Below are 24,088 nucleotides of genomic sequence, written 5' to 3' on the forward strand. Positions count from 1 at the left end.
TATGTTTTATATATCGTATTTTTACAATAAAGCAAGCTAGAGAAAATGTTATTAATAAAATCATAAAGAAGAGAAAATACAGGGACAGTACTGTACTGAAAAAAAAAAAATCCAGGTATAAGTGGACCCACGCAAATAAAAATGTGTAGTTTTCAAGGGTCAGCTGTATTTTTAAGCATCTACCATTTGTTGACATATGATTTTGAATAATAAAATCTGCCATTGAGAGAATAAAAATTGGGCTGTTTTATTGAACTGAGGATTATAACTTTAAAGTGACCGATTTATAGAGAAGTACAAAACACCTCCCTTCTTGTTTAGCTTTTATAGAGGGCTCAATAAGGTAATGTGGCAAAATATAGGGCTCGAGGTCAATAACTTCGGGAAATTTGCTCTGTGTCAGTCACTCTTCACTTTCAACTTTTTTAAGGCAGAAATTTAAATTTCAAATCAAAATTGTTTACCATGTTAAATCATTAGTCATCGGCTTTAAGGTGAGTTTGAGATATTTTAAGAAGTGTTTGGCAGGGTGCCTGGGTGGGTCAGTTAAGTGTCTGCCTTTGGCTCAGGTCATGATCCCAGGGTCCCCTTCCCCCACTCTCTCTTTCTCTTTCTCAAGTGAATAAATAAAATCTTAAAAAAAAAAAAAGAAGCAGTTTGGCAACATTAACAGAATAATTGTACCTGTCTTCATACTTATTGTGGTTATAGAGGAATAATTGAGGTAGAAAGGATGAGATGTCAAGTTGTGGTAAGAAAAGCAGAAATGTTTGCAGGTTATGTGCATCTTAATGGCTTTAGAGTTAGGTTCCAGGCACCTGTTTTTTTTTTTTCCTTCTCCATTTTACCTTGGTTCCCTGGACTCTAATGATTGAGCTGTAATAGTATAATGTTAGTGAGAGGAAAGCTTTGTCTCTTGTGCCCTCTTGGCTACCCACCTTCTTTCTCACAAGGGAAAAGTAGTGCTTGAACTTGTTTTTTAAAATATAATTTTATTAGGTGGATACACAATTGAGCATTCTTATTTTAGGTTTAATGGGGGAGGAATAATAAAATTAGCATCTAGCTTTTGATTGCTTTGTATGTGTCAGGTACTGTGCTAGTCTCTTAACAGCTAAATTCTACAGTGACCCTGTTGGGATCCATTGATACAGTTCTCCATGGTTTCTGTATGTCTTGTGATCAGAGACACTGCTTTTGTTTTCTGCTCTTTTCAAGGATATTTGTATAGTGAGCTGCCTTGGAAGATAGAGGTAGTGTCTCCCTTTGGAGCAAAGGGTATGCATGCGTATCCTTTGAATTTTGAGAGATTTGGTTCTGTAGGCTCTGGGTTCCTCTTCTAATGCAGTCCATTGCATGTGTAGTTATCACTTGGCCTACTACATGTTGCACTGTGGGCAGTGGGACTGGGGAACTACATAAGAAAATGCTGATATTCTGACTATGAATATTGTCATGAGTCATAAAGTTCATTGTCTCTAACCCAGAATTCTATGTCTTCCTCCATGAAGCTGGCAGGCTAACTTGTTAGTTTACAAGTAGGATAAAAAAGATCAGCTCTTTCACTGCTTTAACAGTTTTGGCAACAAGGATATTATGTTGATAGACACATGGTTTCTTGGAAGAGGAAGGGTGAGGGCATGGGCTGGTTAACAGAATTTGGGGGAAGGCCATGGGAATTGATTCTGAACATGCTGACCAAATTGTCAAGTGGTTCTCTACTTTATTGCCTGTTAATGAGGAAGAATTAGGAAGGTGGTTGCAGACTGAATACCAGGAAGTGGGTTCAGAGACAGCCTGGACATTCCTCTAGTTGTTGCTAACTCTTAACAACCCTCAAATACCGTCTCTGGTAGATGGAATTTTTTTCACCAATCTGTCAGTCAGATTCAGAGTCAGACTACCCCCCCCCCCAGTGTAAAACTAGTACTAAGATTTGTCCTGGCTGGGCAGAAGGTTCTGCCTCTTTTAGACAACATTTACAGACCTGTGTATATCTACACTTGAGTGTGAAAGGAGGCAAATTTGCAACCTCCTTGGGCACAAAGCAAAGTTGTTAGAACTTTCACTGGTTTGTCTGAGAGATGAGAGGATGGGGGTTCATAATATCTATGGCTCAGTCCTTCCTTTGGAGGAATCTTTATTCCCTACTTCAAAGCCACTGACTCAGTGGGGTCCTCAATTCATAGAGGTTTCCATAAACCTGGGCCTGGTTCACCAGTGGTTCAGCCAAGCCAAAACTGATTGTGTCTGCTTGTCTTCTGGGGCTGTTCAGCCTCTGCGCCAGCTATGCAGACTGATAGTGGTTGTGATTGCTTTGTTCAGTGGATAGAACTCAAGGCTGTTCTTATAGCTCTGGCCAGTACTGTCCTTCATGAAACTTGTATTTCTTTTTTTTTTTTTTAAAGATTTTATTTATTTATTTGACAGAGAGAGACACAGCGAGAGAGGGAACACATGTGGGGCTTGATCCTAGGACCCTGGGATCATGACTTGAGCCAAAGGCAGACGCTTAACGACTGAGCCACCCAGGTGCCCGAAACTTGTATTTCTACCGCCCTTTGGCCTGTTGCCAGTGGCCTAGCTATTTGGTCTGCCACTTGGAAAGTATAGACTGGCAGATTAAAGACAGCTCTCTTTGAAGCTGTGAACTATGGAAACAAATTACAGCTGCTGATCAAACTGTCTGGATCACTCATGTAGATGCCCACAATAAGGGCCTGTTCTCTAATGAAGCCCACTGGAATCAAGCTTCTGATTGAGTCTGCACTGCCCAGAGCTATCATTGTTGTCTGGGTCCATCCATCATATCAGATGTGATAACACATCAGCTATCATAAACTGGGTGTAGACTTAAGGACTGTATTTCTGATGCAGAGGGTAGCATTGCTATACTTGTGATTTCTGCCAAAAATTGACCTGCTTGTCACATAATGAGAGAAGCCACATTTAATGGGATGTGGCCCCTGCTTGCTTTTAGCAAATTTAATACATTGGATCTTTGACCTCCCATTCATAAGTATCAGTGCTGCCTCACTGCTGTTGATACTTTTTCTGGTTATGGAATTGCTGTTCTAGTCCAGTTAGCTGACTGACCACACCATTTTGGCCTGTGAAACTAATCTGTGTTATGCTTTTGGGCTTTCTGGACCATTTGCAGTCTGACAGTGGTGCACTTTTTGTCTCAAAAGACACTCAACAGTGAGCTTGATAATCAAGATACTTGAAGGACCTTTCATGCTCCCTACCATCCACAGGCATCTGGTATGTGGATAAATGTTGAACGTTGAAACATCTTTTTCCTTAGTAAGTCAGGCCACTGAATGCAGCTATGCCAGAAAGAGATCATCTCATCTTGGTCACTTCATGACCCAGTGGTAGGGATGGAAGGGGTGGGAGGTTATATAGTCCTGTTTTGAAAATTCAGGTTATTATTATTATTTTTAAAGATTTATTTATTTATTTGAAGGAGAGAGAGAGAGAGGGCGGAGGGGCAGAAGGAGAGAAAACCCTAAGCAGACTCCGTGTGGAGCGCAGAGCCCAACGCGGGGCTCAGTCTCAGGACCCTGAGATCACACCCTGAGCCGAAACCAAGAGCTGGATGCTTAATTGTGCCACCCCAGGCATCCCTTGAAAATTCAGATTCTGTCCTATTTCTGGGCATGAAGCTTCTTTTTTTCTCCTAGCTGCAGCACATGGCCAGCCTGTTGGTACACCTTTTTAAAAAAGATTTTATTTGAGAGAGAGTGAGAGAGAGAGAGAGAGAGAGAGAGAGAGAGAGAGAAGAGAGTGCACAAGCTGGGTGAGGGGCAGAGAGAGAGGGAGGAGCAGAACCCCCGATGAGTAGGGAGCCCCATGTGGGACACGATCCCAGGACCCTAGGATCATGACCTGAGCTGAAGGCAGATGCCTAACCTCCTGAGCCACCCAGGTGCCCCTGTTGGTACACCTTTTATGTGGCAGTTTGACAAAAGGTGGCGTAGGGATTCAAACTTAATTCTCGTTCAGCCACCTGGATTCTCACATTGGTTTGACATGGTCTAGACCTTAAGGATAATGACCACTGGTTGAGTACACTGCTTGCTGAGTTCCCCTACAGTGGCCCATGTGGGTCAGTGGGGACCATAAATGGGTTTCTGTAGGTTTAATAAAAATTCTTGCTTATCTTGCTTGTCTCACACCTGACATTTCTAGGGGAAAGACCTAAGTATGAGTAGGAGAAGATTGTAAAAAAGATGAAATTATAGCTACTTGAATGGAACATACTGATTTTGTGGCAGTGGGGGGAAAGCCAACAATCTTGACATCTAGGAAGGAACACCTTAGACCCCAGAAGAAGCTTTGGGGAGGGGAGAGACCTTCAGAACCACACTTTAAGCTTTCCTTATGAAGGAAAATGTCCTGGTGCTTTTCTCCAAACTGTTACAGGCACATTAAATTTAATTGACTGCCGGGTCTGCCATCCTCCCATTAGATTGCTCAGCTCTGATCACCATTTGATTGTCATTCCCTTTAATTTTACTGGGAAATCTATTGGAAACAGCAAGGGTTGCCCCAGCTCCTATACCTTCCATGCAAAACACCTGTCATTATATCCTCATGTCTACCCACATGTCTTCCGTAGCCTTCACTCAGATATTCTGTGGGGCAGATTACTAGTGGCCTGGACAGTTGGGACAGTTTGGACTGACTGCCTTCATTCAGTCCTTTGAAAAACAAGAACTAGACTCAATTATTCAAACTGAATTTGGGAACTCTAGGGCTGCCATCTGGCTGGGAGGCCATGTTGGGACACAGGTTGACTATGTCTCCCAGGCTGAGGTAGGTCCTCCTAAAAAATATGGACTCTTGCACCTTTGAGTGTTTAACAGAACACCACTAGTAGATCTTAGAGCCTTTGGTGGACTGTGGAGATCTCTCCAAAATGAGACTATCCTTGATTTTTTGGGGGAAGCTTCCCAGAGTCGTAACTGATTTGTTATTTATGTGCATCCGTAGACAGTTACCTCCATGAGGGAAGTTACTGAATTAGAATAGGTGGTTCAGAATTTGTTCCTGACCTTTAGCTGACATGATCAGTGACACACGTTGGCCCTGGAAAGCATTCTTATTAGCCTCAACTCACTGACCAGCATTGTTATGGATGATAAAATTGCCCTTGTAGGCCGAAGCAGAGGCTGTATAATTGTTAATACATCTTGTTGTTCCTGGATTAATGCCTTGGACCAAGTGGAAAGGTTAATACAGAACCTCAGGGATAAAGCCACCAGACTTTCTGAGGTAGATCCTGATGTCTTACGGGATTTCTTCAACTTATTTGGGGGTGGGACTCTGAGGAACATGGTTGAAATCAATTCTGAAGGTTGGCCTTATCCTACTGCCTGTTGATAGCTGATTTAATTAAATGCTGTATGAAACAAATTGAATGGATTTAGTCCCAGTCCCTTGTCAGTCAGATTAATCAGAGTGGTCATTGGAATCGTATACTCATGAGAAACTTTGTCAGCAGCCAAGATGGTTTAGAAGTGAGAGAGACAATTCTCTTTGTCTCATATTTCAGCACATCTTTTGAATAGAGACAGTGACTGTTCCAGCCTGTCTTTTCAAGGGTGTTTTATTGTGACCAGCCTAGATAATGTCTCCTTCCAGACCAAAGGACAAGTTTGCTTGCATTCTCGGAGATAAGGATACTTTCTCCCTAAAGCAAAAGGTGGGCATGCTTACTGTCCATTAAAAGAGATTCAGGGTTCCTCTCCTGTAGTGCATGTGCAGGTGTCACCTGGCCCACTCTGTATGACCCTGTGGGCTAATGGGAGTTGGGAACCCATGCAAGAAAATGCTGATACTCTGGCTACTGCTATTGTTGTGAGTAATAAAGTACTTTATTCTTGACCTAGGAGTCTTGTGTCTTCCTCTAGCATCCATGAAATTGTAACATGTTAAATTGTTAACTTGCAAGTGAGTAATATATTAGATCCTTCATAGTTCTTAACACCCTGTAAACTAGGCAGTCCTTTATTATACAGATTGATTTTGGAGATGGCAATTATAATTACTACTAACATTTACTCAGCATTACTTTGGCCTATATGATAAATGTCTTATCTGCCTTGTCCAATCTAATTGGTATATACCATTTAATTTATGATAGCCATTATTACTATTCCCATTTTAAAGATGAATAAGTGGAGGCCTCTCGGGAGGTTAAGTAATTATCTAATGACAGGTAGTCATAACAAGGCTGGGTTTAGAACTCAGGTCTGCTCTACTCCAAAGTCAAATCTGTGATCTTATATATGTACATTTCTCAAATGGGTATGCTAGGGAGTACTCGAAGTTACAGAATAAATATCAATGTCTTGTAGCACCAGTTTACTAGAATAACTTAAAAAGAAATATGTGGTTTTTTAAAATTAAAAATAATTATGAAGTAAATATAAAAATTGCATGAATTTTAAAGAGTAAATGAAATTTCAGAGAAATTGTAAGGATGTGGCTTTTTTTCTTTGGGTCATTTCCTCCCCTCTTCCCATTGGGGGACATGTTTCCTTTCCTCTATCATTATGACTACAATAGTGGAAAAAATTAGTAAGTACTACACTTTATAAGGTTACCTTTAAAAAAATCAAAGCTGCATCCAGTTATTTTTTGATTCCTTCATCCTATTGTAGCTTTGTGAAATACAAAAAGAAAGAAAATAAAGTTTTTCTGGTGTCCCTGGATTTATTGAGGCTAATAGAGGGATCAAAAGATGAAAAACTGGGATTAATTGACCTCTATTTTTTTAAGATTTTATTTATTTATTTGAGAGAGAGAGTGTGTGTGCTGCATGTAAGCACAGGTGGGGGGGCAGAGGCAGAGGGAGGGGGAGAAGCAGACTTCCCGCTGAGCAGAGAGCCTGATGTGGGGCTTGATCCCAGGACCTGATCATGACCTGAGCCGAAAGCACATGCTTAACCGACTGAGCCACCCAGGCGCCCTTGGCTTCTGTTTTGAAGTTTCATGTGGCAGTGATTGCTATTAGGATTATTTAGGTACTATTACGATCACCATTAGGTTGCTATTAGGATTACTTTAGTAAGAGATTATCCTGTCGTTTTTTTTTTTTTTAAACTTCACTTTTACATTTACCAGTATTTGTATTGTGTTGGTATAAGTATATATTTATGTTAAGTATTTTTGTCTCATTTTTCTGGGAGTACTGTCAGTTTGGGGTATATTCCTAAGGTCTAGTACTGAGTCTTGAAACAAAAGTAATGATGTTGTGACAAAAATAGTAGGATTGTGGTGCCTGGGTGGCTCAGTCAGTTAAGCATCTGACTTTGGCTCAGGTCATGATCTCAGGGTTCTGAGACTGAGCCCCCTGTTGGGCTCCTTGCTTGGTGGGGAGTCTGCTTGGAATTCTCCCTCTCCTCTGCCCCTACCTCTGCTCGTACATGCTCATAAATAAATAAATAAATGAATAAGTGAATAAATAAATATAAATAAATAAAATCTTAAAAAAAAATAGGATTGATTCCAGCTAAGGCAAGCTGGCTCCCAGTTGAAACCCAAGAACTTTGTTTTATTTATCATTTTATTTTATTATTTAAAAAAATTTTTTTAAAAGATTTTTTAAAAAATTTTATTTATTTGAGAGAGATAGAGCAAGAGCAAGGAGGAGAGGCAGAGGGAGAGGGAGAAGCAGACTCCCCACTGAGCAAGGAGTCTGAAGCGGGGCTTGATCCTAGGACTCCAGGATCATGACCTGAGCTGAAGGCAGGCAACCAATGGAGCCACTCAGGCGCCCCCATTTTATTTTTTTATTTTATTTATTTTTTTTAGGGGGGGCAGAGGCAGAGGGAGAGGAATCTTAAGCATGTTCCGTGCCCATCACAGAGCCTGACATGGGGCTCAATTGCGTACAGCACTGACGTCATGATCTGAGCCGAAATCAAGAGTTGGATGCTTAACCGACTCAGCCACCCAGGCACCCCTTATTTTATTTTAAATTCCAGTATACGTAATCAAGAACTTTGTTTTAAACTACATTGTATTTTAGAAAAGGAAAGCATTATTTAGTGATTACTTTGGAATAATTTAGTAAATATTTTGCCAAAACTGAGTGGCTATTTGATGGAATTAAATAATTGCATTTATTAAGTGTGATAATGTATTGGGTTATGTTTTAAAAAAAGGAGTCCTTAGCCTTTAGAGATATATACTGAAATATAGTGGGTGAAGTGATATGATATCTGAATTTACTATGGAACAGTCTGGGAGGGGTTTTGGGGGTAGAGTTGATGGGGAGTGAAATACTGGCTGTGACTTGGTAGTTGTTGAAGAGGATATTGTGTTCATGGCTGTTCATTTTACTATTATCTCTATTCTTTTATATGCTTAAAATTTTCCATAATAAGTAAAAAAGATGTTCTGTCAAAATAAAAATTACTTTGAGGGAACTGTAAGCTTTAGTATAATACTTTCATGTTCTAATGGGCTACAGGATTAGAGGAGTGGCTATGAGATTATTACAAGGAAGTAATAACATAGCAATCATAGTAATGTTATATAATCATAATATCTTGCCAAAATGGTTGGTAAATATTTGTCTATATTTGTTGTCACTGGAAAATTTAAAGTAGTTAAATTTTATTTGTAAAAAGTCTTGGCTGTTGTCTTGGCATAAAGGTTTCCTAAAACTAATCAATTTTCTAACCAAGATGAAAGGTATAAACTTACAAGAAATTAACTTTCTGTTGTAAATTTGATTAACTGAAGGCAAGTGTTACTTTGGCAAAGAGGTGCTAGGAACTTTTTTCTTTTTTTAACCAATATTTTGACAAAATAAGAAACCTAAAAAGGTACAAAAGATCCCGTTAAGCAGAAAGAAAAGGCCAAATTAGATGATGTGTCATTTTCTGTGTGTATGTTTAGATTTTATTTATTTTTATTATTATTTTATTATTTATTTGAGAGAGAGTACGTGAGCGCAAATGGGGAAGAGAGAGTGAGTATGTGAATGCGAGCCGGGGGAGGGGCAAAGGGAGAGGGAGAGGGACAAGCAGACTCCCTACTGAGTAGGGAGCCTGATGGTGGGGCTTGGTCCCAGGACCCTGAGATTATGACCTGAGCCAAAGTCAGATGCTTAACTGACTGAGCTACCCAGTCGCCCCTAAATATGGCTTTGTTTTAAGAACTGAGAAATACTTGGGGTGCTTGGGTAGTCAGCTTGTCTGACTCTTGGTCTCAGCTCAGGTCTTCTCAGGATGGTGAGTTCAAGCCCCTCGTTGGGCTCCACGCTGGGTGTGGAGCCTACTTAAAAAAAAAAAAGCACAGAGAAATACTTCATGTTATAACACATGCATGGAGAATATGTAAAATTACATCATGGATTATGCCAAAATAAAGTATGTTTTTATTGTTTAGATTAAAGATTTTATTAGATCATAAATCCTACCTATAATCCAGGATTAATTTAATTTGCTAAGATAAAAACATTGATATGCCAGGAAATAATCACATGGTTTCTACTAGAGGATTTCTATTTCTTTCCTTTTTTTTTTTAAAGATTTTTATTTATTTATTTGAGACAGAGAGAATGAGATACAGAAAGCATGAGAGGGAGGAGGGTCAGAGGGAGAAGCAGACTCCCCGCCGAGCAGGGAGCCCGATGCAGGACTCGATCCCGGGACTCCAGGATCATGACCTGAGCCGAAGGCAGTCGCTTAACCAACTGAGCCACCCAGGCGCCCTTTTTTTCTTTTTTTTTTAATCTGTGCAGTGTGTGTGTGTGAGAGTGTGATTGTAGCAGAGCCTTGGCATTTCCAGAGGATGGATTCTGAAGGTATGTTGACTTAACATGGATACAGAGTCATTCTTTGATGAAAGGGCAATAGTGACATGCATAGTTGGCCTTGGGGATTCAGTTCCACATGCATTTCTCCTGAGTTTTTAGGAAACCTTAATGAAGGGGGCACCTGTGTGGCTCAGTCGTTAAGCATCTGCCTTAGGCTGAGGTCATGATCCCAGAGTCCTGGGATGGGCCCTGCATTGGGCTCCCTGCTCAGCGGGAAGCCTGCTTCTCCCTCTCCCTCTCCCTCTCCCTCTCCCTCTCCCTCTCCCTCTCCCTCTCCCCCTGCTTGTGTTCCCTCTCTCACTGTGTCTCTCTCTGTCAAATAAATAAATAAAATCTTAAAAAAAAAAAAAACACCTTAATGAAGATAGCTGCAAGGAATTTCCTGCTGGCCATGACATATCTCACAGTTGCAGCTGCTGTATTTTACCCATGGGGCAAGTATGAAATTGTGGAGTCAGGGATCTTGGTTGGTTTTCTACTGTTGTTTTAGTAATCCCAGATAGGATGCTCTGGGCTTTCCCAACAAGGTATTTACTCAGAAATACCTCTGTTCTGGTTGCTGTTATAGTCAGATTAAGTAAAATAAAAGAGATGGGAATAGCATGAGTTTTGGTGGTGTTAGTGATAGTTTTTGATAAATGAACAGCATCTTTAATTCTTAGTGCTTTAAATCTGTAAGTATGTTACTGAGGGTATACCAGACATTCATTTGTTCAACAGGTACTTGAATGACTTCACATGTGTTGTGATGTGAGGATGTTAGGAATACAGAGAAATATGAATTGCCTGACACTGTCTTGATTCGTATTTTCTCTTGATGAAAATTTATTGAATACCTGCTTTGTGCCAGACATTATACTAGGTAATTGGGAGATCGCTACTTCATAAGGCAGTTAAAAAAGCTAATAAAAGTTTACCTCTGTATAGCTTATTTATTTACTGTAGACCTGTAGAGAAGTTCTTTTCCTGTCACATGAAGGCAACTATGTTACCATTAACTCTTACTATCTGAGCCCTAATTTTCCAGTGCTTTCCACTACTCCTTATCACTTGTTTGCTTTCCTCTGGATGCTTTTACTTATTAATGGCACACTTCAAAGGAGAAGCTTGGGAGTGAACACAATATTCAAAAAGAGGCTTGGAGTAGAGCAGAATGGCCTCTCCCCTAATTTTGTACATTATATTACTATTAATGCAGTCATTACGGTTTTGACACATTTTTAATGGGTAGTAACTTAAAACTCTACATGAATAGGTAAGGCATATCTCCCTCATCCTAAATTCAGTCATTTGCATTTCTCAAGCTAAGTGGAGAACTTTATATTTATCTTTCTTAACTTCTGTCCCTCTACCTGCTCTTAATCATCTGTCTAGAAATTTGTTCCACATCACTTTTTTTTGTACATTTCCTTTGGCTTCTGCATCTTCCTTCCTTCCTACTGGCTCCCTCTTTTCAACCAATTTCCAGTTTAAAAAACTTGCCAAGCTTCAATCAGTTTAAAAATATTCCTCATCGATTTTACGTCCTATTCTGAATGTTTTCATATTTCTCTCTCCTTCCCCCCCTGTATTTCTCTTAAGAGTTAATGTACCTTAAGGGTCTTTCCCTGTTCTCTTTTCCTTTCTACCCTATTCTGTCACATATGGTTTCTTTGCATAATCGTCCTTTCTTTAGTTTTAACTATCCAATATATATATATATATATGCTTTTTTTCCATTATATATATGCTATTGACTCCTAACCCAGCAGCCTCACTCCTAATTTCTCTTGAACTCTATTTTCATTTGCTTCTATAAGATATAAAGGTCAGGTTCATTGGTGTGCTAACAAAGCTCTTTGTGATTTGGCCTTTTGTAGGCTATACTTTTCCCATTACTTTGTTCTGCAGTATGCTTGTAATTTTCTTGAACTTATTTCTGTCTCTTTGCTTTTGCCAGTTCTCCCGTTGCCTACCTTCCAGTCTTCTATTTATCCCTTAGAGTTCTGCATAGGCATTATTTCCTGTGAAGGCTTTTCTGACAGTTACTTACTCCCTCTATATTTCTCATTCTTAGACATGCATCTGTTGTTGCAGCTATCACATTACTTTGTAAATACTTGTTTACTTGTCTTTCTTACTAATTTGTGAGTTCCTTACAGCTAGGAATTAGATCTTACTCATTTTAGTATTCCTAATGCCTAGTACACTTTCTGGCACCTACTGTGTTCTCACTGAATAGTAAATTGAACTGAAGTAGTTAGTTTTGAGCCTGTTTAAATAAGACGAAGATGAAAAGGATATGATTGAGTTTTTGGATTCTCATTTTGTCATCAGAATACTAGCCATTTAGCTTTGTGTCATTTGCATATGTAAATGAGTATCCTGAGATTTAGAATTGTGTCAGTTCATCTCTGTATTGTTAGTATCTAATGCATGCCTGCCAAATATCAGGTTTCTAGTGTTTATTGAACTGAAGCAAATTAAATTAAAATTGATGAAAGCATTCATGCTACAAAGATAGTATATGACTAGTGGCATTCATCTTTATTTCTGTATGTTATCTTTAAGAATAAATGAGAAAAAATTTTTCAGTTGCCTTATTGAAATCCAGATTTAGGGGATATATGTTATATTCCTGATCTGTAAGTCAAATTATTAAAAAAAATCTTGGCATTATTTATTATGATGATCACACTTTCCCTTCTAAGCATTTATAGGGCAACATTTCTTTAAGATTTGTTTTAAAATGTGGCATGAATTGATGACAAAGTAATAGTGGTAATTGTTTTAATTTTTCTCTTTTTTTCCTCTTTTAAAGTGCTCCTAGCATTCCTTCTGTTAAGAAAAAAATGTCCCCAAAGATGTCCTCTTGGTTGTGTGGATATTATTGGCAAGATTTTTCAGTACCTTTGCATGTAGTTGTTACGAGACATAACTTTACAGATTCAAGAAGCTCTGTGGACAGCAAGTAGGATTAATACTAAGAAAGTCATACACAGGCACATGGTAGTCACATTGCTGAAAAACAGACATAAAAAGAAAAGTTTTAAACACATTCTATGAAGAGAACAATGACAAGAATGGTAATTAACTTCTCATCAGAAACAATGTGATAAATACAGGGGACAATGGAATGATATCCTTAAGTGCTAAAAGAAAAAAAATTATCAAACTGGAATTTTAAATGTAGCAAAATTATCTTTCAAAAGTGAAAGTGAAGACATTCTCAAAAAATAAAACGAGAGGGTTTGTTGCCAACAGAGCTGTACATTATCAGAAATGCTAATGGAAGTTCTTGAGGCTGAAGAGAGGTGATACCAGGTGGAAATGCGGATCTATGGAAGAAGTGAAGATCACTGAAAATAATATATATGTGGGCAAATATAAACAATTATACTTCTCTTTTCATAGTTTTTTTTTTTTTTTAAGATTTATTTATTTAACCTGGGAGGGAGAGAGAGAGAGCGTGCACGTGCATAGGGGGAGGGGCAAAGGGAGGGGGAGAGAAAATCTCAAGCAGACTCTGTGCTGAGCGCAGAGCCCAACTTGGGGCTTGATCTCACGACCCCGAGATTATGACCAGAGCCAAAATCAAGAGTTGGATACTCAACTGACTGCACCACCGAGGTGCCCCTCTTTTCATAATTTCTTAAAGAACAGTTGACTAGCACAAAAATAACAATACACTGTGGAGTTTTATATTTTATGTAGAAGTAAACTACATGACAACAGTAGCTGAAAGAAAATACATAATTAGACTTTCTTATAAGGTTCTTACATTATATGGGATGTAGTAATAATATTAACTCAAGGTACACTGATAAATTATGGATACATATTATAATTTGTAGAACAACCACTAATAAATAGAAAAACTGTGGTGAAAAAGCCAATAGAGGAGATAAAAATAGAATACTAAAAAATAGGCTCAACCTTAAAGAATGTAGATAAGGAAGAATAATGGAACAAAAACAATTGGGACAGATTATAAACAAATGATAGACAAACTCAGTCATATTAGTAATTACATTAAATGTAAATAGACTAAACAGTAATCAAAAGGTAGAGACTGCCATCAGCAAAGGTCCCTGAACTCACCCCCACCTCACCCACTGATATTTCCAAGAGTGTGACTTGGACTCAGCCACCACTTTCTAGGAGCCAGCCTGTACTCTTTTTACCTGCTTCCCTCACCCCTCCCACCCCCCATTGTAATTAAAATTGTTTAAGGAAAGGCAAAAGGAAAAAAATAGAGACTGTCAGATTGGATAAAAATAAAAACTGATCTATTGTTTACAAGAGGGACATTTGAAATATAAAGACCCAGTTAGGTTGGAAATGTAAGGATGAGAAAAACTATACCATGTAGACATTGATCATAACAAAGCTGGTGTGATTAATATCAGACCAAGTAGACCTTAAGATAAGGAGTATTTTATGGTTTTTGGTGCTATTGTACATGGAATTGTTTCTCTCATTTCTCTTTCTACAGTTGCATTGTTAGTGTATAAGAAAGCAACTGATTTCTGTGCACTTTGGAAAAGTGTGGAGGTGCCTCAAAAAATTAAAAATAGAGCTACCCTATGACCCAGCAATTGCACTACTGGGTATTTACCCCAAAGACACAGATGTAGTGAAAAGAAGGGCCATGTGCACCCCAATGTTCATAGCAGCAGTGTCCGCAATAGCCAAACTGTGGAAAGAGCCAAGATGCCCTTCAACAGATGAATGGATAAAGAAGATGTGGTCCATATATACAATGGAATATTACTCAGCCAACAGAAAGGATGAATACCCAACTTTCACATCAACATGGATGGGACTGGAGGAGATTATGCTAAGTGAAATAAGTCAAGCAGAGAAAGTCAATTATCATATGGTTTCACTTATTTGTGGAACATAAGGAATAGCATGGAGGACATTAGGAGAAGGAAGGGAAAAATGAAGGGGGGGAATTGGAGGGAGAGATGAACCATGAAAGACGATGGACTCTGAGAAACAAACAGGGTTTTAGAGGGGAGGGGGGTGGGGGGATGGGGAGGGGGGTGGGGGAATGGGTATTAAGGAGGGCACGTACTGCATGGAGCACTGGGTGTTATACGAAAACAATGGATCATGGATCACCACATCAAAAACTAATGATGTATGGTGACTAACATAACATAATAAAAAAAAAAGATAAGGAGTACTAAGTAGAAATAAAGAAGTTCTGGCTTGCTACTTTTCCACTTTCTAATCCTGGGCAAAACATGTGGCCTTCTTTTATTTTCTCATCTATAAATTGCAATTAACATATGAGCTCTTATGTTAGGCATTTACCTGCATTATTATCAATCCTTGTAATAGCCTTGCAAGATGATTATTATTTTTCCTAAAGTCACAGGGTTATTAATAAGCTGTGATTGAAAATTTTCAGTGTTGGCATTAAGATATTATTGTTCATCACTATATTTTATTTTTTAAAATATTTTATTTTTAAGTAATCTCTACACCCAACACGGAGCTTGAGCCTACAACCCCAAGATCAAGAGTTGCCCACTGATCCAGCCAGGCGCCCCATCAATACATTTTAAAGATGCCCCTCTCCTGAAATACTTCGTAAACTACAGCCCCAAATTCCCTAAGTCAGTGTTAATTTACTTAAATTTTGATTAAGGTAAATGAAAAAAGGCAAAATAACTTAGATTATTTGAGTCCATTCAGAAAAAGATATTGGCATTGTAGAGCCTACTGTGAATTCTTTATATAATAAACAGCATAATGCATGTTATTTGCCTTAGAGTTGTAGACTATAAATTAACTGATACTTGTTTAGTCTTTTCCATCATATTTGTGGTTTCTGGTCAGACTTACACTTTGCAATTTACAGTAATGCTATAAAAAAGCCAAGAATGATTTGTTCATGTTTTTAAAGAATTTTACAAAACTGTAGACGTACTTTGTTGTGTGAAGTACTATGATGCCTGGGAGCAGGAGCTATATATTTTACCCATAGTATTTCCAGACACTGCTTAGCACATGGTAAATACTCAAATACTTTTGGTAGCGTTTTTTTTTTTTTTCCTGTTTATTGTCCCCTAAAAGTCTTGTGTAAAAATTAGTATGTAATGAAATTCCCATGAAGATGTGTTAAATGTTTGCTCCCTCTTGTGGTTATAAAGGAGAACGTAAGTTCTTACAATGAAATCTGTTCTCTAGTTTTTGTTGTTAAAAGATGTGTGTAAAAATTACCAAATAGTGTGTAAAATTTACCAGAATTTTTCTCTTTTTGGAGGGATATTAATCCATATACCTTTATCAACTCAATAAATTTTTTTATTTCACACTCATAAGACATGCAGAATTCATGCTCAAGTATAATTTTTTAATGTCCAGGATAGTTTATATACTGTTAATTCAAGTCAGAACTTACTAGCACTTTTGGGCACACATTTTCTGCTTTCCTGCATATAAATTATATGAACAGTGAAATAACTTTTTTGTGTTTTGAGAACTATATTAGTTTTAGATATATATGAGAATATTATTGAGAGTATTGTTTCCTAATGGTGTTAAACGTTCCTTGTTTTGATCAAAGTAAAAACAAAGCCTATTTTTTTTTGCCTTCACAGCTTTTAAATTCAGAACACCTGACCAGTTTTTTTTAAATGCATAATATTTTTATTCTAAATAATTAATGCAACTAAGACTATAAGCAGCTGGGCCTTGGGAATGCTTTGACACGTAGAAAAATCTTTTTAACACATGTCTATATATATCCTTGACATTCTTTTCTTTATATACTTAACAGACTTCCAGATTACTTTGTTAGACCTCTTCATTTTGTTTACTTCTGTCATTAATAGAAGTTGACTTTCCTTTTGAGACTATTTTTGGAATAGAAACAATATTTTTACCATTTCAGAAGAATTGTACGGTATGTGCCAAAGACAAATAGCATGCAATAAATGTGCACTGTAAAGTGATGTTGTACTCTCAGCAGGGCTCACTTACTAGACAGGTGACTTGCTCCTGAAACCAGTCTAGCTGTGATCATGATCTAGATCCTCACCTCAGCAAAATCACAACTATCTGTCATTAATTGAAGCAAACAAAAAACAAACAAAATGTTGTGGTATATACTCACATAGCAAAGAATACAAATCATAAAAGATTCATGAACTTGCACAAAATGAATACATCCATGAAACCAACGCTCAGGTTAAGAAAACAATATAAAGTACAACTTCAGAAGCCTTCTTCTAGTCATTATCCCCTCATGCTCTAGGATAACCCCAGTACTTTAAATCTAACATATATATTAGTTTTGCATGTTTTTAAACATTACATGCAGGAATTTTTTTAAACCATTTGTAAGTGTAGAATTCAGTGGCATTAAGTACATTCACATTGTGCACCATCACCACCATCTATCTAGAATTTTTACATTTTTAAAAATATTTTATTTATTAGAGAGAGAGCGAGCACAAGTGGGGGGGTGTGGGGGTGCAGAAGGAGAGAGAGAGAGAATCAGACTCCCTGCTGAGCAGGGAGCCTGACATGGGGCTTGATCCCAGGACTCTGAGCTGAAGGCAGATGCTCAACCGGCTGAGCTACCCACATGCCCCAAGTTTTTCCATTTTCTTGAATTAAAATTCTATAACAATTAAACATTAACTCTTCATACCCCTCTTCTTCTAGTTCCTGGCAACCACCATTCTACTTTTTGTCTCTAATGGATCTGACTCTTCTAGGTACCTCATATAAGTGGAATCGTAATATTTGTCCTTTTGTGTCTGGCTTATATTACTTAGTATAATGACCTCAAGGTTTATCCATGTTGTAAGCATATGTCAGAATTTCCTGCCTTCTTAAGACTGAATAATCTGTTGTTTGCATATGCCACATTTTGTTTATCCATTCATCTGTCAGTGGATATTTGGGTGATTTCCACCTTTTGGCTATTGTGAACAGTGCATCTGTGAACATGAATGTACAAATAACTATTCAAGTTCTGCTTTCAGTTCTTTTGGGTATACCCAAAAGTGGAATTGCTGGATCAAATGGCAGTTTTATGTTTAATTTTTTGAGGATGTGGTAGACTTTTTCATGTGCTTATTTTTTATTTTGTGACCTTATTAATTTATCAATGTAAGAGGTTTTTCTTTTTTTAAAGATTTTATTTATTTATTTGACAGAGAGATAGAGAGAGAGAACAAGTAGGCAGGAGGCAGGCAGAGGGAGAGGGAGAAGCAGGCTCCCTGCTGAGCAGGGAGCCCGATGCGGGGCTTGATCCCAGGACCCTGAGATCATGACCCGAGCCAAAGGCAGCCGCTTAACCGACTGAGCCACCCAGGCGCCCCGAGGTTTTTCTTTTTAAAGAATGCAGAGGATGTTCTACATACAGTCATTTATCTGTGATAAAAGATATCTTTACTTCTTTAGCACTTACAGCCTTTTTCTTGCTTTATCACATTGGTTAGTTAGGATCTCCCATATATGTTGAATAGAAGTAGTGATAGCAAACATCCTTACCTTGTTCCCAATCTTAGGAAGAAAGTTTTGGTCTTTCACTATTAAGTATAGTGTTAGTGTAGGTTTTTTATAGATTTCTTTCATCAAGTTGAGGAATTTTCTTTTGTTCCTAGTTTGCTAAAATTTTTTTTTTATTACGAGTGAGCGTTAAATATTGTCAGATTTTTTTTTTAAGTTTATTTATTTATTTTTAGTAATCTCTGCAACCAACGTAGGGCTTGAACTCATGACCCTGAGATCAAGAGTCACATGCTTTTCCAACTGAACCGTATAGATTCTTTCCATTATTTTGTTATTATGGTCAGTTACACTGATTTCCTCATGTTAAATCATATTTGCATTGCTGGAAGAAACCCCACTTGGTCATTGGTCATGATGTGTTATCCTTTTTATAATATATATATATTATAAACATGTATTATTATATACACACGCATATATACATATATTTTTGGACTTTTGCATCTGTATTTGTGAGGAAAATTAGTCCAGATCTGGAGAAATTATGGACCTATCTCCTGCTCCATGTCAGTGAGGTAAGTCAGTAGATCAGTGATAGTCTGTATGAGCTACAGTAGCACCGTGTGCCATATCTAGACTTTTTGAAGGTGGTAAAGCCTGCTGCTTCTCATCTGCCTTCTAAATCTTGCACAGATTTTTTAAAAATTAGGGCCACTCCTGACCTGAAACTACTCAGGGAAGAAATTTTTAGAAATGTAGTTTCAGCTTAGATAAATCTGAGATCATCTTGGCCATACTTCCTATACCTTTTTGGTTTTTTTTCTTGTTGTTCTAGAGATTAAAATATAAATGGCTTACTCTACCCCAGTGTGTCTTGAATTATATACCACTTCATGTATAATAGTGTAAGAACTTTATAAGGGTGTACTTCTATTTTTCTGTCCCAGTCTTTGTTTTATTCTTGTCATGTATTTTACTTCTACATGTTATAAACCTCATAATTTATTGCCGTTATTTTTGCTTTAAAGAGTTAATTGTCTTTTAAAGAATCTAAGAAACAAGAATTATCATGTATTTACCCACATATTTACCATTTTTGGCAATCTGTGTACATTAAAGTTTCCATCTGATATCACTTCCCTTCAGCATGAAAAACTTTTTACTTTTTCTTGTATGCAAGAAAGATCCATTGGTGAGAAGTTTCCTCAGCTTTTGTTTATCTGAATATTTCTTTATTTTGCCTTTTCACTGTATATTTTTTATTGAGGAATTAGATGTAGTGGTAAACCATGTTGGGTATATAAATACATTTTGGCAAAGTATGAAAATCATTAGGGAAATCAAGTTTCTCTTATCTCATAATTTTATTACTCTGCTTTTTTAATAAGTAAAAGTCCATTTCTTTGGATGTTTATAACTTAAAAATGTTAATTTATGTGAAATTCACATTCAGTGGCATGCACTTATCTTAAGCAATTTTTATAGCTGTATATACCCCTTTAACCATCACCCTAACAAAGATAGAGAATATTCTGATTGTTCCAGAAAGATTCCCTCATGTTTACTCCAGTCAGTCCCCATGCCTCATAGGGAATCACTGTTCTGATTTCTATCATTGTAAATTAGTTTTGCCTTTTATTGGATTTCTTTCCCTCAACATAATTCTTTTGTGTTTCATCCATATTTTCATAGATATGTAGTTTAAAAAATTGCTGAGTAGTATTCCGTTTCCCCAATAAAGATAGAGTACATTTTTATTGCTCCAGAAAGGTTCCCTCAAGTTGTCATCTTTTTTTTCTTTTTTTAAGATTTATTTATTTTGAGAGAGAGAGTGGGTACATGAGCAGGGGGAGTGGCAGAGGGAGAGGGAAAGAGAGAATCTTAAGCAGACTTCCCACTGAGCATGGAGCCTAATGTGGGGACCCTGAGATCATGACTTGAGCTGAAATCAAGAGTTGGATGCTTAACTGAGCCACCCCGGTGCCCCCCATCAAGGTGTCTTCTAATCAATCCCCATGCTTCCTGGAAAATCACAGGTCTGATTTCTATCACTATAGATTAGCTTGCTTGTTATTGGACCTCATATAAATGAGATCATATAGCATGAAGTCTTAATCTGACTTCTTTCACTCAAATGAATGCTTTTGAAGGTCATCTGATAATATGTATTATGAATATTTTCTTTCAGTCTGTGTCTTGCCATTTTATTTTATCTTAGAGCTTGTGTTTTCTGAGGTCTTGTGCTCTGGCTGATCCTGAAGCGTAATTTTTATATTGTAAGACTGCCAAAAATTATGCTCTTTTATTTTTTACTAATGTTTTTAGCTTTCTAACCTGTAGAAGCCTAGAATTTACTAAATGTTATTTCACAGAAAACTGGCATTATGTTTGAGGGCCCTCCAGATTTTCATAAATAGCACAATGAGGCACATAATAGTATAAGGTAGAGTAGAATTAAATGCAAAATGATTGTTATAGACAGAATCATAAAAGAACAGAAAAGGAAGAATTGAATTTTTAAAGGGCTTCATATATGAGGGACTTTAAGCCTTAAAGGCTTAAAATCCAAGTTACCTTTTGGCTTTTTCTCTCACATATCAAAATGGAATGTGATTAAATCCTAAGTCAATCTCTCAGGCTTTTTATTTTGAAGCCCTAATTTTAGTAGTTTTGGAAAAGCAGTTTACCTGTGGGCTAAGTGTGAAAAATTGATAGTGGACAATTTGAGACTAGCAGTAATTCACTCTGCTTATTATCATTTGCTTATTTAGGGGGAAATTTTGCTTATATCAAAAAGTGCTTTTTATTGGCCTATATAATTTTGTATACTTATTTATATGCCTGTGGTATCATAAGCAAAATTCTGTTTGGTATACTTGAAAGTGAATGAAGAAAAAAAGATCTAACTTTAAGATTCTGCTAAAATTGAATCATAGTTGTAAATGCAAGGTTTGGATATTTTTATGAAATGTGATTCAAATAATGAGAGAGATTGGCCAATTTATCCCAATTCTGTGGTTTGGTTCTTTGCTCTGCAGACTTAAATATTATTTGTTCTTTTTTTTTTTTAAGATTTTATTTATTTATTTGACAGATAGCAAGAGCAGGAACACAAGCAGGGGGCGTGGGAGAGGGAGAAGCAGGCTTCCCGCCGAGCAGGGAGTCCGATGCGGGGCTCGATCTGAGGACCCCGGGATCATGACCCCAGCTGAAGGCAGACGCCCGATGACTGAGCCACCCAGGCGCCCCATGTTATTTGTTCTTTATCTGTTACCCATCAGTGATAATGTTCTGGGGAATTGGTTCGGAATAACAGCTTCACAGGAGGCAGATTTGTTAATTAGAATATTAATTTACAACAGGATAGACACTTTTACATTGACCACAGTACTTGTAATCATTATTCAGACATCCTCTTCCTGGTATTAGGATACCTGAGAAACCAGTTTGGTTATCAGAATATGGATTGGTAAGTAAGGAAGCAGAGCAGAACAAAGTACCTCCATTTGTTTGGAGGTTGGCTTACCCAGGCTATGCTAAGTCTAGGGAATTACTCTTGCTTTATTTCTAGTGTTGAGATACTCATACAATTAGTTCCATGAATACTATCTTTAGTATCTTTAAGATATCTTTATAGTAACTTTTTTGGTCAGTAATGGACAAATTCTTACTTTCTGATTCTTCTTTCCTTATACTTGGTGTACCTTTTTGTTAGAAACTTGTTATATTGTGATTAGTTTGATTGATACTTTTGCTGCTGACAGTTTATTCTTCTTGATGAAACTCGGGAACAACCCAAGCCTTCCTAAGACTGTGGTACAAATACTCTTCCTTTTTTATGTTAACATCTTGACGAAATTTGCAGGGTTGTAGTGGAAAGATTGATCACTTTGATGTTCTGGCTCTAGATTCAGATTCTGGTTCTGCTACTGAGTAGCTGAGCAACTTGGTAATGCTGTTTGATCTCTTTGAGCTTGTTTCCTCAGTAGTACTTAATTTTGTGAGGATGTTGAGAGGGTTATGAATTAATGTGTCTAAAATACTTGAACAGTGAGTGCATAAGAAATGTATTTCTATGAAATTCATCCATCCATTTATCCTTTCAACAACTATTAATTGACTGACTTACTATGTGCCAGGCAATTTGCTATGCACAGGGGTTACAACACTGACCATGATGGTCAGTGATCTGTGCATTTTTGGCATTTACAGTCTAGTGGGGGGTAGAGGCACATAAACCAGCAATTGTAATACTATGTGATAAGTGCTATACTAGGTGGTAGAAGCATATTTATAAGTGTTTTTAGAGATACCTTAAAAAATGCAGTGTCATAATAATAAAGACTTTTCAAGACCTGAGTTCCCCAACTTACTAGCAGTGCCTGGTTAATTTTTGTGAATTGAATGCATGTACAACTTATATGAAGGAGATGTTTGTATGAAAGATAGATACTGAATTGATACAATTCAATTTTGGTGGAGCTTCTACATTTTGAGATTTTTTAAAGAAAAATTTAAAGTTTTAAGAAAAACTTTCGGGCGCCTGGGTGGCTCAGTTGGTTAAGCGACTGCCTTCAGCTCAGGTCATGATCCCAAGGTCCTGGGATCGAGCCCTGCATCAGGCTCCCTGCTCTGCGGGAAGCCTGCTTCTCCCTCTCCCATTCCCCCTGCTTGTGTTCCCTCTCTCGCTGTGTCTCTCTCTGTCAAATAAATAAATAAAATCTTTAAAAAAAAAAAAAAGAAAAACTTTCAAAGAAAAGTTATTTAAGAAACTGAAACTGGGTCAATGATTGTTAATATTTCCTAATATCAGACTGTTTTGTGATAAAATGTGTGTGCATCTGCACTGTGGTACTGTTTGGCATTTATTTGCATTGACCAATTTGTGAGTAGATTACATTAGTACAGAATCATATGGCAGCTTATTTTGGGAAATAGTAGAGACGTGCTTTATTTTTCTTAGTACACATACATTGTCAATAAAAGCATCTGTGTAGGTTGTTGTAATCAGACTAATGATGTTAAAAAGAACAATAACAGAAAAGCAATGCTTGGTAAAATTTAAAATAGTATAATTTAGTAGCCCTGATTTTCATTTTTACTTTTTTAGGTATGTATGTGTGTACGTATGTATATAGGTAAGTAAGCAAGCCTCTACGCCCAACGTGGGCTTGAACTCATGACCGTGAGATCAAGAGTTGCATGCTTTATGACTGAGCCAGCCAGGTACCCCAGTAGTCCTTTTTAACAACAGGAACTTTTGCACTGAGTTGAAGTGGCTTACCTGAAAATATCCAGCTGGGGATTAGGAGGTAGGCAATGCTCTGTTTTCATTGTGCTGGTGGTTCTCAAACTTTAATCAGTATAAGAATCACCTGAGGTGGTTAGTAAACTAGAGCCCTACTTCCAGAAAGTCTGATTCAGTCGTGCAAGGCAGAGTCTAAAAACCAGTGTTTTTAATAACCATCCCAGGTAAACCTGATGCAGGAGTGATAACACTTTTATCTACTATGCTGGCCCCTGTGCTGTGATAGAGACCTGTCATGTTGCTGCTCAAGGCCTCTCTCCTCTTTCTGAAGTTGATGACCTTCTTGAAATCAAATTGTCCTTACCATTGTAGCACTGACAGTAATAGTCTGCTCTGTGTTGTGCTCCAGTCCTCTAAGTGCTCTGCTTTTGAGTATCCCTTGGATATATCTGATTTTTCTCATAATGTGAAGACAACGCATCTATTACTCTTTTTTCATTTTCCACAATTCTTAATTAAAAATTTATGTTTTAATAAAAATGAAT

General features: G+C 37.5%; 1 protein-coding gene across 1 annotated transcript in view; it reads left to right on the forward strand.

Moving 5' to 3' along the window:
• FAF1 (Fas associated factor 1) overlaps positions 1–24,088 on the forward strand; it is a 500,825-nt gene that overhangs the window by 9,814 nt on the left and 466,923 nt on the right. The window lies entirely within an intron of this gene.

Source organism: Mirounga angustirostris, unplaced genomic scaffold, assembly GCF_029215605.1.
Source record: "Mirounga angustirostris isolate CCGP_5_RB_7025 unplaced genomic scaffold, mMirAng1.0.hap1 SCAF_4, whole genome shotgun sequence".
NCBI lineage: Eukaryota > Metazoa > Chordata > Mammalia > Carnivora > Phocidae > Mirounga > Mirounga angustirostris.